This window comes from Chiloscyllium punctatum, chromosome 22 (genome assembly GCF_047496795.1).
Source record: "Chiloscyllium punctatum isolate Juve2018m chromosome 22, sChiPun1.3, whole genome shotgun sequence".
In the NCBI taxonomy this organism is placed as follows: domain Eukaryota; kingdom Metazoa; phylum Chordata; class Chondrichthyes; order Orectolobiformes; family Hemiscylliidae; genus Chiloscyllium; species Chiloscyllium punctatum.
In genome coordinates, this window is record NC_092760.1 from 25488364 (window position 1) to 25503570 (window position 15207).

At 43.5% G+C, this 15207-nt stretch overlaps 1 protein-coding gene across 2 annotated transcripts in view; it reads right to left on the reverse strand.

Annotated features, from left to right (window-relative positions):
* LOC140493461 (oxysterols receptor LXR-alpha-like) overlaps window positions 1-12515 on the reverse strand; it is a 70116-nt gene extending 57601 nt beyond the window's left edge. Inside the window, exon 1 of one of the 2 annotated variants that reach the window (XM_072591908.1) lies at window positions 12379-12515. The gene's annotated coding sequence lies outside the window, so the exon portion shown is untranslated. Of the gene's footprint in view, window positions 1-11335; window positions 11389-12378 lie in introns of those variants that run through there. The other variant, XM_072591909.1, reaches the window with a different exon arrangement.
* Between the last annotated feature and the right edge of the window lie 2692 nt (window positions 12516-15207).

Consider the following 15207-nt stretch of genomic DNA (forward strand, 5'->3'; position numbering starts at 1 on the left):
TCCAACTAGTCCATGCCAACCATGTTCCCAAACTAAGCTAGTCCCATCTGCTGTGCTTGACCCATATCCCTCCAAATCTTTCCAATTCATGAACTTATCCAAATGGCTTTTAAATGTTGTTACTGTACCTGCATTCATCACTTTTTCTGACAGTTTATTCCACACATTGAACACTTTCTGCTTAAAACTGTTACCCCTCATGTCCTCTTTAAATCTCACCTTAAAAATATGCCCCCTAGTTTTGAAATCCACCAGCCGAGGGAAAAGATCCTTGTTATTAACCTTATCTATGCGTCTCATGATTTTATAAACCTCATTAAGGTCACTGCTCAACCTCATGTGCTCCAGTGAAAAACGTTCCAGTCTATTTTTATATCTTAAACCTTCCATTCCTGAAAACATCCTGGTAAATGTTTTCTGAACCTTCTCCAGTTTAATAATATCCTTCCTATAACAGGGTGAACAGAACTGCACATGAATCTCAACATGATATTCCAACTCCTATCCTCAAACTTCTGAGGAATAAAGACAAGCATGCTAAACACATTCTAACCATCCTGAGAATTATAGACGTGAACCCCTTGGTCTCTCTGTTCTACAACACCACCCAAGGCTATACCATTACTTGTATAAGTCCTGTCCTTTTTTGTTTGACCAAAATGCAATACCTCACATTTATCCAAATTAAACTCCATCTGCCAATCCTCAGATCATTGACCCAATTGATCAAGATCTATTTGTAGGGGAAAGTGTCCATGAAAGACCAGGAGGAACAACTTGAAGACGAGTAGGACAATTGGAAGACCAGGAGGACAGGCAGAAGATCAGGAGGTGCATCCAGATGGTGGGATTGGGGAGCGGCTAGACAAACAGGAGGTCAATCAGTGGTGAGCTGGCAAAAAGTCAAAGGGACCAGTGAGACGTTGCAGATAGTCAAACTGCCAAGGATGCAGCCAGGTAGGAAGAGGCAGAAACAACAGATGCACTATTTCCAGTTCCGTCCCAGTGCAGTGTGGACACTCAATAATAATGTCAATGGGACTCATTTACTTTTCAAGCACGTTGGTGGAGATTCTCTGATGCATAACATGTAAAGGGAAAATAATTAAAGAATTATGAGAAAGAGCAAGTGGAGCAAAGAACTAAGTTTAATTCAATTTTGATACCAAAAGACGCAATGGAGCAAGTGACTAATTCCAAACTGTATCCTACAATGAGGAGGAAGTCAGGACTGCAGACGCTGGAGATCAGAGTCAAGAGTGTGGGACTGGAAAAGCACAACAGGTCAGGCAGCATCCCAGGAGCAGGAGAATCCATGTTGTGGGCATAAGCCCTTCCTCAGGAATTCCGATGAAGGGCTTTTGCCCGAACCATTGATTTTTCTGCTCCTCGGATGCTACCTGACTTGCAGTGCTTTTTCAGCACCATACTCTCGACTCTATATCCTACAATGATTATTTCTTGGTTATGTTTGGGATTGTGTTTGTTGGTGAGAGACCTTTGGGTGGTTTAGCAGGGTAAAGAGCAACTGTGAATGGCTATGCTCCTCTGAACATGTGACTTCAGCTTTACCAATAAGAATTGTGATTCCTTGAACCCAACACCTTCCCTTCTCCTAAACAAGAGGGCAAAGCAAAATATAATTGTTGAATTGGACAGTCAAGGAGAACTGCTTTGATGTCTGAAGCGGTGAGGACATGCCCCTTTCTCACATCAGATTCACTGGAGCCTTGGTTAGTACTTGACCAGGGTCTGTGACATCAATAGGAATCCTACATATAGTAATACTTGCTTTTAGTTGTAAGAATTGATTAATATCACTACTGGCTCATGCACCCACCATGATGCAAGACTCTAATCTATGGAACTGAAACTAAAGCTCCCTTTGACTGTGGCCATCAAACACTTCCAGAACATGGACAGCACAGAGTTAGATATGGAGTAAAGTGCCCTCTACAATGTCCCTTTCAAACACTGTCAGGATAGGTACAGGACAGGTTTAGATCAGAAAGAATTTCTTCACTCAGAGTTGTGAACATGTTGCTGTTGGGGGCCAGTTTGTTACATATATTCGAGAGGGAGCTGGGTATGGCCCTTGCAGCTAAAGGGATCAAGGGGTAAGGAGAGAAAGTGGGAATGGGATACTGAAATTGCATGCTCAGCCACGATCATATTGAATGGCGGTGGAGGCTCAAAGAGACGAATGGCGTACTCCTGCACCGATTTTCTGTGTTGCTACATTTCTATGTACAGCATGGGGTTAGATACATAGTAAACGGGACCCTCAGCTTCCCGACCCACAGACCACAATCAGTGAACAGCGTCTCCTCTACAATAACCCTCAACACTGGCGCCCCTCAGGGACGTATTCTCAGCCTCCCGCTGTACTCCCTGTCCACCCACCACTGTGTAGCCAGATTCCGAACAAACGCCATCTCCAAGTTTGCTAACACCATCACCATGGTAGGATGGATATCAAACAATGATGAGTCAGAATACAGGAAGGAAATAGAATGCTTGGTGTCTTGATGTAACTTCTCTCTCAAGCAAAACAAATCAAGTGAATATTGACTTCAGGAAGAAAGGAGGATACACTCCTATCTACATCAATGGAGCTGAGGTGGAGAGGGTCAACAGTGTCAAGTTTCTTGCAGTGATGATAACCAACAATCTGTACTGGACCTCCCACGGTCATGCAACAGTCAGGAAGGCACAACAATGCCTCATCTTACTCAGGTGGCTTAGGAAACTCGGCACATCCATCAGGATCCTGACCAACCTTTACAGATGCACTTTTATAAATAACACACTATCCCAATCACAGGACCTGGTAACTGCTCTGCCCAAGACTGTAAAAAACTACAGAAGGTTGTGTGCACAGCTCAGATCATCATGGAAGCTAATCCTCCATCCATGGACTCCATTTACACTTCGTGAGGTGGCAGAAAAGCTGTCAACATCATCAAAGAACCTTCCCACCTTGGTAATGCTCTCTTCAGGCAGAAGATACAGAAGCTGGAACACACTCACTCACGGGTTCAAGAACAGCTTCTTCCTTGCTGTTCTTAGATGGACGAATGGACCTCTCTAACTTCGAATAATGTCGCATGTTGGTCTTGCTTTGCATACCTCCTGTGCAGCCGTAATTTTGTATACCTCACTCTGTCTAAGCACCCTATGATCTGAACGTGCTTGTTTGCTATGATCTGCATGTACTGCTTGCAAAACAAAGGTTTTCACTGTAATTAGGTACACATGACTACAATCAATCAAATTAAATCAAATAAAGCTCCCTCTACTTTTTTTTAAACTTAAAGTAAAGCTCTTCTACACTGTCCCATCAAACACTCTCAAGACAGGGACAGCGCTGGGTTAGATCCAGAGTAAAGCTCCCTCTTCTCTTTTTTACTTAAAGTTTACTCTTACTTTTAAAATGAAAGTAAAGCTTCCTTGACAGGGTCCCCACCAAAGACTTCCAGGACAGTTTCAGCACAGGGTTAGATACCGGGTAAAGCATCTTTTACACCGTTCCCAACAAACACCCCGAGAACAGTGTGAAGAGCTTATCTTTTATATTTTTCCTGAATTTCCAACTGCGAGCAGAAATGAAAAAAGAACAGCTGGCACTCGTTGTAACATTTGTACAAGCAATGGTGAAACGGTGGTTGCAGATGAACTGGAACTGAGGAGGTTGTGTACAAATGTAACTTTGTAGTTATTCTGTACCTAACCCTGTGCTGTACCCGAGAGCTGGGTTTGTTTGATGAGTACAGTAGAGGCAGATTTACACAGTATCCAATTTTATGCTCTACCTGCCATGGGGGTGACGGATATAGACAGTACAGATGGTACTTTACTGTGTATACCTGCTCTGGAAGTTTGATTTGGAGAGCACAGAGCTCCTTTACTTTGTATATTATTTGATGTGAATATATTTGATGAAGCAGCATTCTGCCCAGACAAGAATTATAAGAATCATCTCAGGAACAGCTTAATTGTCTTTTCCTCCATTCTTATGTTGCCTCTCTTCTTTAGGGTGGCACAGTGGCTCAGTGGTTAGCACTGCTGCCTCACAGCGCCAGGGACCCGAGTTTGATTCTTGCCTCGGGCGACTGTCTGTGTGGAGTTTGCACACTCTCCGCACGTCTGCATGGGTTTCCTCCGGGTTCCACAGTTTCCTCTCACAATCCAAAGATGTGCAGGTCAAGTGAATTGCTCATAGTGTTAGGTGCATTAGTCAGGGGTAAATATGGGAATGGGTCTGGGTGGGTTACTCCTCTCAGGGATGGTGTGGACTTGTTGGGCCAAAGGGCCTGTTTCCATACTGTAGGGAAACTAATCTAATCCCATTTTTTTCTTTTTCTGTGTATATAAGGATAAGTTTATAGTGACATGAGAATTTTAATTAGAACAGTTATGTGACGATGGTTCTCAATTGTTCACCCGTAGCTAGAGTCTAATTCCTTGAAATAGTAATTTTTGTTAAGCACAGAAATCTGCTCTGCAGTACGGCTGGGGATGAGATACATCTAAAAGCTGTCTCTATTGTTTTAAACTGAAAGTAAAGCTCCCTTTACATTATTTCCATCAAACTCTCCTCAACATGGTTACTGCGATGATTTAATTACAGAGTCAAGCTCACTGTCCCCATCAAATATATTCACATCAAATAATATACAAAGTAAAGGAGCTCTATGCTCTCCAAATCAAACTCTTCCAGAGCAGGTATACAACAGAGCTAGATACACAGTAAAGTACCATCTGTACTGTCTATATCTGCCACTCCCATGGCAGGTAGAGCATAAAATTAGATACTGTGTAAATCCGTCTCTACTGTACTCATCAAACAAACCCAGCTCTAGGGTACAGCACAGGGTTAGGTACAGAATAAAGCTTCATCTACACTTTCTGTATTGAATACTCACAGGACAGGAAGAGCAAAGAGTTAGAATCAGAGAAGAATCCCCACTTTAGTTTTTGTCCTTGTGGCGAAGTAAAAGTACACTGCCTTGGGAGACAATCCATTGACTGATTCAGGTATGGATGGTGTTTCTTAGAGAAGAGTTTCAATAGGTTGTGTGAGTACTTATTAGAGTGCTGAAGAAGAAGAAAAGACCTTGCTGAAACACATAAGATATTTGGGGGTTTAACAGGGTAAATGCTGAGAAGATGTTTCCACATTGGGAGAGTCTAGGACCAGAGGGCATAGACTCAGGTTAGCAGTCACCCATTTAAGATGGAAGTAAGGAGGAATTTCTTCTCTCTGTGGAATTCATTACCATCAAAAGTGGACTGTGTCTTTAAGTATATTCAGAGCTGAAAACATTAGATTTTTAATCAGTAAGGGGCTCTTGAGTTATGGAAGAAGCACTGGCAGAAGCAAGGGTACAGAATGTACTTTGGCAGGGGGATTTCAATATTCAGAACCAGGGGTGGCTCAGTAACAACTCCAATAATTGAGCTGGTCATTTCCTAAAGCACATTGCTGCTACAGTGGGTCTGTTAACGAGAGGGAAAACCATACTTGACCTAATCTACACTATGAAGAATATCCTCCATCGTGTAGTGGAGCAAGATCACCATGCCAGTGGGACAGATTGCGAACATGTTTAACAATTCAAGACTGGGCATCCATGAGGAAATGTGCGCGATCAATAGCAGCAGAATCCAGCACAGTCTGCAAACTCATAGCCTGGCATATTCCCCAATCTACCAATACCATCAAGCCAGCGGGTCAAACCTGCTTCAATAACGAGTGCCGGGGGCGCATGCCAGGAGCAACACCAGGCATACCTAAAACTGAGGTGTCAACTTGGTGAAGTTACAAGACAGAACTACTTTTGTGCCAAACAACATAATCGACGTGTGACAGAGCTGAATGATTCCACAGTAAATGGATCAGATCTAAGCTCTACTATCCTGTAGCATCTGGTTGGTAGTGGACAATTAAACAATACACTGGAGGAGGAGGCTTAACAAACTCCCTGTTTTCAATTGTAGGAGAGCCCAGCACAACAGTTCAAATGTTAAGGAAAAAGCATTTGCAACAACCTTCAACCAGAACTGCCAAGTGGATGATCCATCTTGGCTTCCTCCAGTAATCTCCAGGATTACAGTTGCCACTCTTCAGTCAATTCAATTCACACTATGTGATGTCAAGAAATGCATGGAAGCACTGGATAATGCAAAGACTCTGGGATCTGACAGCATTCTGTCAATTATACCGAAGATATGCTGCAGAACTTTTGTTCCCCAATGGAAACAGTTCCAGTGCAGCAACAATACCCAGCACCCACCAAACAATGTGGATAATTGCCCATGTATGTCCTGTACATAATGGGGATCAAGGGAAACTCTCTGTTGGTTGAAGTCATATCGGCACAAAAAAGGATGGTCATGGATATTGATAATCAGTTATCTCAGCTCCAGGACATCTCTGCAGGAGTTTCTCAGGGGAGTGTGCTAGGCCCAACCATCTTCAGCTGTTTCATCACGGACCTTCCCTCCATCACAAGGTCAGAAATGGAGATGTTTTCCAACGATTGCACAATGTTCAGGACCATTAGTGACTTCTCAGATATTGAGGCAGCCAATGTCCAAATGCAGCATGACCTCGACAATATCCAGACTCGGGCTGAAAATGGTAAGTGGTAAGTGGTATGTTATGTCACACAGATGCCAGGCAATAACCATCTCCAACAGGAGTTAATATAACCATTACCCATAACATTCAATAGTGTTATGATCACTGAATCCACCATTACCAACATCCTGGGTGTTAACATTGACCAAAAACTCACCTGGACTAGCTATATATACATACCATAGCTTCAACAGCAAATCAGAATCTAGGAATCTTTTAGTGCATAACTCATCTTTTGACTCACAAAACATGTCCACGATTTACAACGCATAAGTCAGGAGTGTGATGGGATATCACTTGCCTGGATGGGTGCAGCTCCAACAACACCCAAGAAGCTTGAGACCATCTAGAACGAAACTGCTCACTTAACTGGCACCACATTCACACACTCCATCATTGACGCTCAGTCGCAGTAGAGTGTACATTCAATAAATGCACAAAGGAAAATGACCAAAGCTCCAGCGACATCACCTTCAAAACTTGTGACCACTTCCATCTAGAAAGCCAACAGCAGCAGATATATGGGACACCAACATCTGCAGGTTTCCCTCTGTGCCAGTCACCACAGTGATATATTTCCAAGTCAAAATGGTGCATGTCTCAGAGGGGAATTTGCAGTTGGTGGTGTTCCCATGTATCTAGTGCCCATGTACCGCTGGATGGGGGATGTCATGGGTTTGGAACGTGCTCACTAAGGAGCCTTTGGGAATTCCTTTGGTTTTCATATACTACTGCTTCTGAGTGTGGGTGGTTGAGGGAGTAGTTGTTTGTGGAGGGAGTGCCAATCAAACATTGTCCCAGATGGTGCCACACTCGAGTGTTGTTGGAACTGCACTCGTCCAGTCAAATGGGTATTCCATTATACCCCTGACTTGTGCCTTGTGAACAGGCTTTGTACACACTGTAGGATTCCTAGCATCTGATCTGCTCCAAAGCATTTATACAAATGACAAAAAGCAGTGGACCCAGCACTGATCCTTGTGGCATACTGTTGGTCACAGGCCTCCAGTCTGAAAAGCAACCCTTCACCACCACCCTGTGACTCCTACCTTTAAGCCAGTACTGTATTTAACTGGTTAGTTCTGTCCATATTCCATGCAAACTAAGCTTGCTAACTAGACTGCCATGTGGGATATTGTCGAATGCCTTACTCAGGTCCAAATAGATCATGTCCACCACTCTGCCTTCATCAATCCTCTTTGTTATGTCTTCAATAAACTCAATTAAGTTAGTGAGACACAATTTCCCACCCACAAAGTCATGTTGACTACCCCTAATCACTCCTTGTCTTTCCACATACATGTGAATCCTGTCCCTCAGAATCCCCTCCAACAACTTGCCCACTACTGAGGCTCACTGGTCTATAGTTCCCTGGCTTTTCCTTACCACCTTTCTTAAATAGTGGCACTGATATGCTGGGCTTTCCCATCAATGAGCATGGGGATCATTGTGGAATCTTCTCCTTCAATGGGTTGTTTAATTGCCCACTAGCATTCATGATTGGATGTGGCAGAACTTAGCTCTGACTCATTGGTTGTAGGTTGCTTTGCTCTGTCAACAACTTGCTGTTTGGTAGCTTCACCTGCTTGACACCTCATTCTTAGGTATACCTGGTGTTGCTCATGACATGACCTCTGACAATCTTCATTGAATCAGAATTGGGGGTGACCATATAGAGTGTGTAAAATCATGAGGGGCATGGATATGGTAAATAGAAAAGTCTTTTCCCTGGGGTGGGGGAGTCCAGAACTAGAGGGCAGAGGTTTAGGGTGAGAGGGTTAAAAACTTTAAAAGGGACTGATGGGGCAACATTTTCACACAGAGGGTAGTGCATGTATGGAATGAGCTGCCAGAGGAAGTGGTGGAGGCTGGTACAGTTGCAACATTTAAAAGACATCTGGTGGGTATATAAATAGAAAGGATTTAGAGGGATATGGTCCAAGTGCTGGCAAATGGGACCACATTAGGTTAGGATATCTGGTCGGCATGGATGAGATGGACCAAAGGGTCTGTTTCAGTACTGTACATCTCGATGACTTCTATGACCCTCTGGCTTGATGATCGTGGCAGAGTGTAGAATATGCCTGGCCATAAGTTTGTTAATTGCATTTCCATACCATTCTGCTGCTACGAATGGCCCATGCACCTTATAGACATCGTCTTAAGTTGCTAGATGTATTCAAAATCTATTGTAGTTATCACAATGATAATGTCACACAACATCTCAGTTCATCTCCCAAGGTCTGCACATTGGTCTTGCTTATTAATATTGTAATGGACAGGTACATCCACTGCTGTTCAATGTGCAAAAGCACTGATTCCTCAGCTCATGAGTAATGGTAATTGCCAGGAGTTTTCCTTGCCCTTAAAACCTTACGGAGTACTGAATCAATGTTGAGACCTCCCAGGGTAATTCCCTCCTGACAGCCTAGCACTGCGGTGCCAACTCTGCTGGGTCTGTCCTGCCAATGTGATAGCTGTGGATTGTCTTATAAGGTCTAATTCTGTGAGTGTGACTACGTCAGGCAGTTGCTTGACCAGTCTGTGGGACAGCTCTCCCAGTTTTGGCACTATCTCCAGCTGTTGATAAGGAGGACTTTGCAGGGTCAATAGAGCAGTGTTTGCTGTAGTTTTTGCTGCAATTTGTCCCATTTTATTCTCTTAAGACTTTGTCGTGGTTTGGTACCACTGAATGGCTTGCTAGGCTGTTGCCAAGGGCTGTAGGTCTGGAGTTACATGTAGATTGGCAGTTTTAATTCCCTAAGGGACATTAGTGAACCGGATAGATATTTATGACAATCAACAACAGTATTAGCCTCTTTATTTCACATATTTATTGAGTTTAAATTCTACCACCGATTCAAATCATTGTCAACAGAACACTAGCTGGTCCAGCATCAATGCCAGTATTAGGCCATAGGTTGTATCTTTACTGATCTTAATCCAGCTCCCTCACGCTCTCACTCAGCACCCCTCTCTCCCAACTCACTGTCACTGACTGTATCATGACTGAAGTTAATCCAAATTCCACACAGTGTCACTCAGTTAGCCCTTTTCTCCTCAGCATCCTGTTACCACTCCCCCCAACACCCTGTGTTACTGACTGTATCTCTTCTAATGTTAATCCAGTTTCCTCACACTGTCACTCATTAACCAACCTCTCCTTAATGACCTATTATTGACTGTCACCTCTCCGCCCCTCCAGTGCCATGTCTTACTGACTGGAACTCCACTGATGCCAAATTGAACTTCCTCACAGTGTCACTCAATAACCCCTCTTCTGCCTCAGCATCCTGTGTCACTGACTGCAGCTCCACAATGTTCATCCAGGTCCTGTTACTGTTACTTGATTGCACCACTTCATCCAATTCCTTATGATACTGATTGTGTCTCGACTGTTGTTAATCCAGCTCCCTCTCCCTGTCACTCAGTAACCTCTCTGTCCTAACATCCTGTGTTACTGACTGGTTCTCCGTTGTTAATTCAGTTTCCACACACTCCCATCCAGTGACTGCTCTCCGAACAATACCGTGTATCTCTACTGACATTAACCCAACTCCCTCACACTATCAGTCAGCAACTCTTCTCCCCCAGCCTCTGTGTTATTGATTGTATCTCTACTAATATTAATCAAATGTCCTTACACTGTCACTCCATAATCCCTCACCCTCTAATATTAACTGTAACCTCTCTCCCACCAGCATCCTTTGTTATTAACTGTATCTCCACTGGTGCTAATCCAGCTGCCTTTCATCATCACTCATTAACCCCTCTTCCCTCAGTGCCCTATGAAACTAACTATATCTCCACTGATGTTAATCCAACTCCCTTACAATGTCACTCAATAACTCCTCTCCTTCCATAGCATCTTGCATCACTATCTATATCTCTACTGCTTTTAATCCGGTTCCCTCACACTGTCACTCGGTAATCTCTGTCTTAAGTAACTCAGTAACTTGACCTCCACAGCCTTCTGATGCAGAGTTCCACAGATGAACGACCCTTAGATTGAAGAACTTCCTCCTCACCTCAGTTCCAAAGGCTCATCCCTTCACTCTGAGGCTGTGTCCTTGGGTTCTAGTCTCCCCTACTGATGGCAACATCTTCTCCATGCACACTCTATCCAGGTACTATCCAGGTATTCTGTCAGCTCCATTCAGATATCCCCGCCTCCCCTCACCCCACTCCCTCCCACAACCATCCTTCTAAACTCCATTGAGTACAGACCAAGACTCCTCATACAGCAAGCCTTCATCTCTGAGATCATTCTTGTAAACCTCTTCTGGATTCCCTCTAATGCCAGCACGTATTTCCTTAGATAAGGGGCCCAAAACTGCTCACAATATTCCAAATATAGTCTGACCAGAGCATCATACAGCCAGAGCAGTGCATCCCTACTCTCGTAGACTAGCCCTCTTGAAACAAATGCTAACATACCTTCATAACTACCAAGTGAACCTGCATGTTAACTTTAAGAAAATCCTGAACTAGGACTTCCAATTCCCTTTGTGCTTCAGATTTCCAAAGCCTTCCCCATTTAGAAAATAGTCTACACCTGTAGTCTTCCTTCCTTCCTAATCTCATGCTTTCCCAAATTGTATTCCATCTGCCACTTCTTTGCCAACTCTCCAAGTCTGGCCAGAACTTCTGCCGGCTCCGTGCTTCCTCAGCACCACCTGCACCTCCACCTACCTTTGTATCATCAGCAAATGTAGCAAAAATGGCCTTTGTCCAGATCGTTAATGTTTAATGTGAATAGTTGTGGTCCTAACATTAACCTCTGCTGAACTCCATGAATCACCAGCTGCTATTCTGTTAAAGACCCCTTTATTCCTACTCTCTGCCTTCTGACAGTCAGCCAATCCTCTGTCCATGTAGTACCTTGTCCCTAACACCAAGTGCTCTTATCTTATTTAAGTAGCATCCTGTGCTTCACTTTGTCAAACATTCATTGTTACTAATTGTATTTCCCCTTAATCCAACTTCATCATCCTGTAGCTCAGAAGCCCCTTTGACAGCAGCACCCTGTTTTACTTACTGTAACTCTACTGATATTAAACAAGCTCCCTAACCTTGTCACTCAGTAGCCCATCTCCCCCCAGCAACCTGTGTTACCGACTGTATCCCTCCTGATGTTAATTCAGCTCCCTCACACTATCAGTCTGTAAGCCCTCTCTCCCCAGCAGCGTTACCAATGTTAACCCAGCACTCTCACACTGTGTGACAGTAATTCCTCCCTCCCAGCACTCTGTATGACTAACTGTATCTTTACTGATGTTAATCCAGCTCTTTCACACTCCTCTCAGTAATCCCTCCCTCTCAGTGCTCTGTATAACTAACTGTATCACAAATGATGTTAATCCAACTTCCTCATACTATAACTCAGTAACCTCTTTTCCCCAGTTCCCCCTGTTACTGACATTATTGTTATTGACATTAATCAATCTCCCTCACATTGTCATGCAGTAATCCATCAGATGGCCAGTGGCAAACTGCTTTGCCCTGGTCATTTGTGTTAATTTGAGACTTGAGAGTGGGTGAGGTTGGCCTCTAAGGGCTGGTGGTCACACTGCATCCCACTTTTACATAAACAGAGAGTAGATACACCAGAGGCAGTGCTGTATGATGCAGCATGGGGCCTCAGAACTTAGAGATTCACTATATCAGGAAGTTTAATCTTCACTTGTGGGCACAGCACTAAATTCATGTACTGACCCTTACTTCAGATAACTGACCTGTCAGTGTACACTGATGCCTCTTGCGCTGTCAGATGTCTGACCAACCAACTTCAACTGTCATCATGTGACCAGAAGGATGTTTGCAGGCTATTAGACGACAATTCTGAGCAGACGAGAAAGGGCCCAAGTTTTCCACTGACTATCTGCCTGACACTGATGTAATGTAACGCTGCTCTCACTGAGTCCCTGTCACATGCCACAGCTCTCTCTACCAGTGCCAAGCTCCACCCCGAGCCTTTGTCCTTGGTACCAATTCACATACACACACAGTCCACTCTGCCTCTGTATTTGGCCAGCCTCCAGTGAAACAGCAGGCAGGGGGCAAGGCAAAGCTCAGCAGCAGGAGAAGGGTGCAGAGGCAAGAACTGAATACCTTCCACTGAACAGGAAACGGTGAATGCCTCATGGACCTGGAACTCAACTTTTTGTTTTAACAACTGACAGTAAATACTTTCAGCAAATCTTGAATTTCTGCGAGATAACACAGAACAGAATTAATTATTAATCGCACTTCATGACACAACACTTCTGTGCAATACACTATGCGTCCGGACACACACCTTCATATAAAGCAATTGAACATACTTCAGATACCATGTCTTTGAAAATTTCTGTGATTTTGATTGTCAACTAAATTGAGAATAACTTTTTAATAGTGTATCATCGGGAGATACTGTCAAGGCACATCAATATGTGAATGTTCCAGACAAACAAATATTGTATGAACACACAGTCCCCTGGAACAGAGACTTAAACCCACAACAGATCCTTCATGCACACACTTTCACACTCAGCCATTCTATTGCTCTGACTGTCAAACTTGGCACACGCACACACTCACCTTCATACAAAGTGACTCAATATACTTTAAATACTATGTCTTTTAATATTTCCGTGATTTTGATTATAGACTAAAATGAGAAAATAACTTTTAAAAGTAAGGATTGCTGGAAGATTGCTGCATGATTTGAAAGCAAACAGCCTGGCACTTATTATAAGCATTGTTTACACAGCAGCTTGTTCAAGCAGGAACTGAAGTCCAGTTCGCAGAGAAGCTAGGGCTGAGTGGGTGTGTACAAGTGAGGCTTTCGATGACAACTAGAAGCTCTATGAACCAGTGACCAGTTATCAATAACGTAGACCTTCCTCCTGCTAAAATCTATCAGATTGATTCTCGGGTAAATGAACAGCTTGGGGCTGTGAACAAGAAACTGAGAAGCCTTCAGAAGCTCAGGAGCTCTCTCTGTCTTCTACAGTAAAAGCCAATTCAATCCTGAAATATACTAGTTTATATTCAGGTCAGCAGTTGCAATAAACTGTGATTTTTAAGTGATAAGTCAGAGACATTTTTACAAGTGAACCAGCCACCCTGGGCCTCTTTGACATCAGTGGATGCATCCAGAGTAGGAAGATGAATAAGTAGTGCTCTGATCAGCACAAGAATCTCAGCAACTCCATAAACAGGTACACTGAATTGCCTTCTCAGTGTTTCCCTCTGTTCGTAATACCTATGTATTTCTTCTTGTCTGTGTATGTGAATAAAGGGGAGTGTCCACAATGAACTGCCTAACATTGACACAACTCTGGTGTGAGGAGTGCACTGGAAATCAAGATTCTTCTTGTGCACTTCCTCAGTGGATCTCACCCTGCTGCTTCCCCTGTGGAGGCTGTGCAGCTATTGCTGAAAGTTGATGAACTTGCTAAAGCTCTAGTTTCTGTCGTCTCCTTCTCCCAGTCATTCTCAGCAGGAACAAGGTTACATGAACGGCAGGCATGGCTTCTGACATTTTAGCTTCATGAGAAGATAATCTGTGGGAAGCTCAGAGAGATGACATAGTATTATTGAGGGGATGCCAGAGACCTCACATCCTGAACAATCAAGCTGCATGTTATGTTCTCCCCTCGCACAGGATAACAAAGGGGCTTCCCAAGGAGATCATACTCAGGACCTCTGAGCAAATGTAAGTTGGATAACCAGTGCACTCCTCCCCATCAAACCTCCTTTCTATATCATTCACATCTTTCCAGACTTCCTTTTCTGTGTAAGAGAAGATGCTGTTCATTGTCTTCCAGTATTTGTTCTTGACTGTCATTACCAATTGGGAAAATCAGAATGAACTGTTAGACTCCTTGTTAATAAGACTAGTTGGACTTACATGAGAAGAGGCATTTCATTGGCACAGTGAAATGCTCATTATTGCTTCAGGTCATACCTTGTTAGCTATATTCTTTGACAATTATTGATCTCCACATGAAGTATGGCTTGAAAGCAGATGGACAACATTACTTGTTCAGTAAAGGTACAATTCTTGCAATTGCCCCTTGAATTGCCTTAAAGTGAATGTGGCAAATTGTGTTCCCATAAAATAAAACAGTAATTTCCTCTCCTGCTTGGCATTTTGTCAGCTTACTGCACTGTTGGCTTTTGGTCTGCAATGGTGAGATGCAGTTCCAGTTTAATGTTTATGGGAATGATTTACAAAACCCACCTATAACACACAAATATCCCCCCATTCTTCTTGTTTCCTTTTATGTTGCTGTTCCTCTGACCCCAATGACCCTTCAGCCTCCCTCAGTTTTGATTAGGCCTCACACAAAGATTTTTGTGCATTTTACCCCCATAGCTCAAGGTTTAAAGATCTGTATCCCTTCCCATGTAGAAGCCAGACATGGCTTGTTTGAACTGAATCCCCCCACCCTCTCCCCTCCAACCTTTGAGATCTCCCAGACCCCTCCAAATCACTATGGGGTCCCACCTACTCTCTCCAACTGCATTCTAACACTATAAGGCTCCCAGCACAATGAGGCTCATCCCCAGAATTGAGT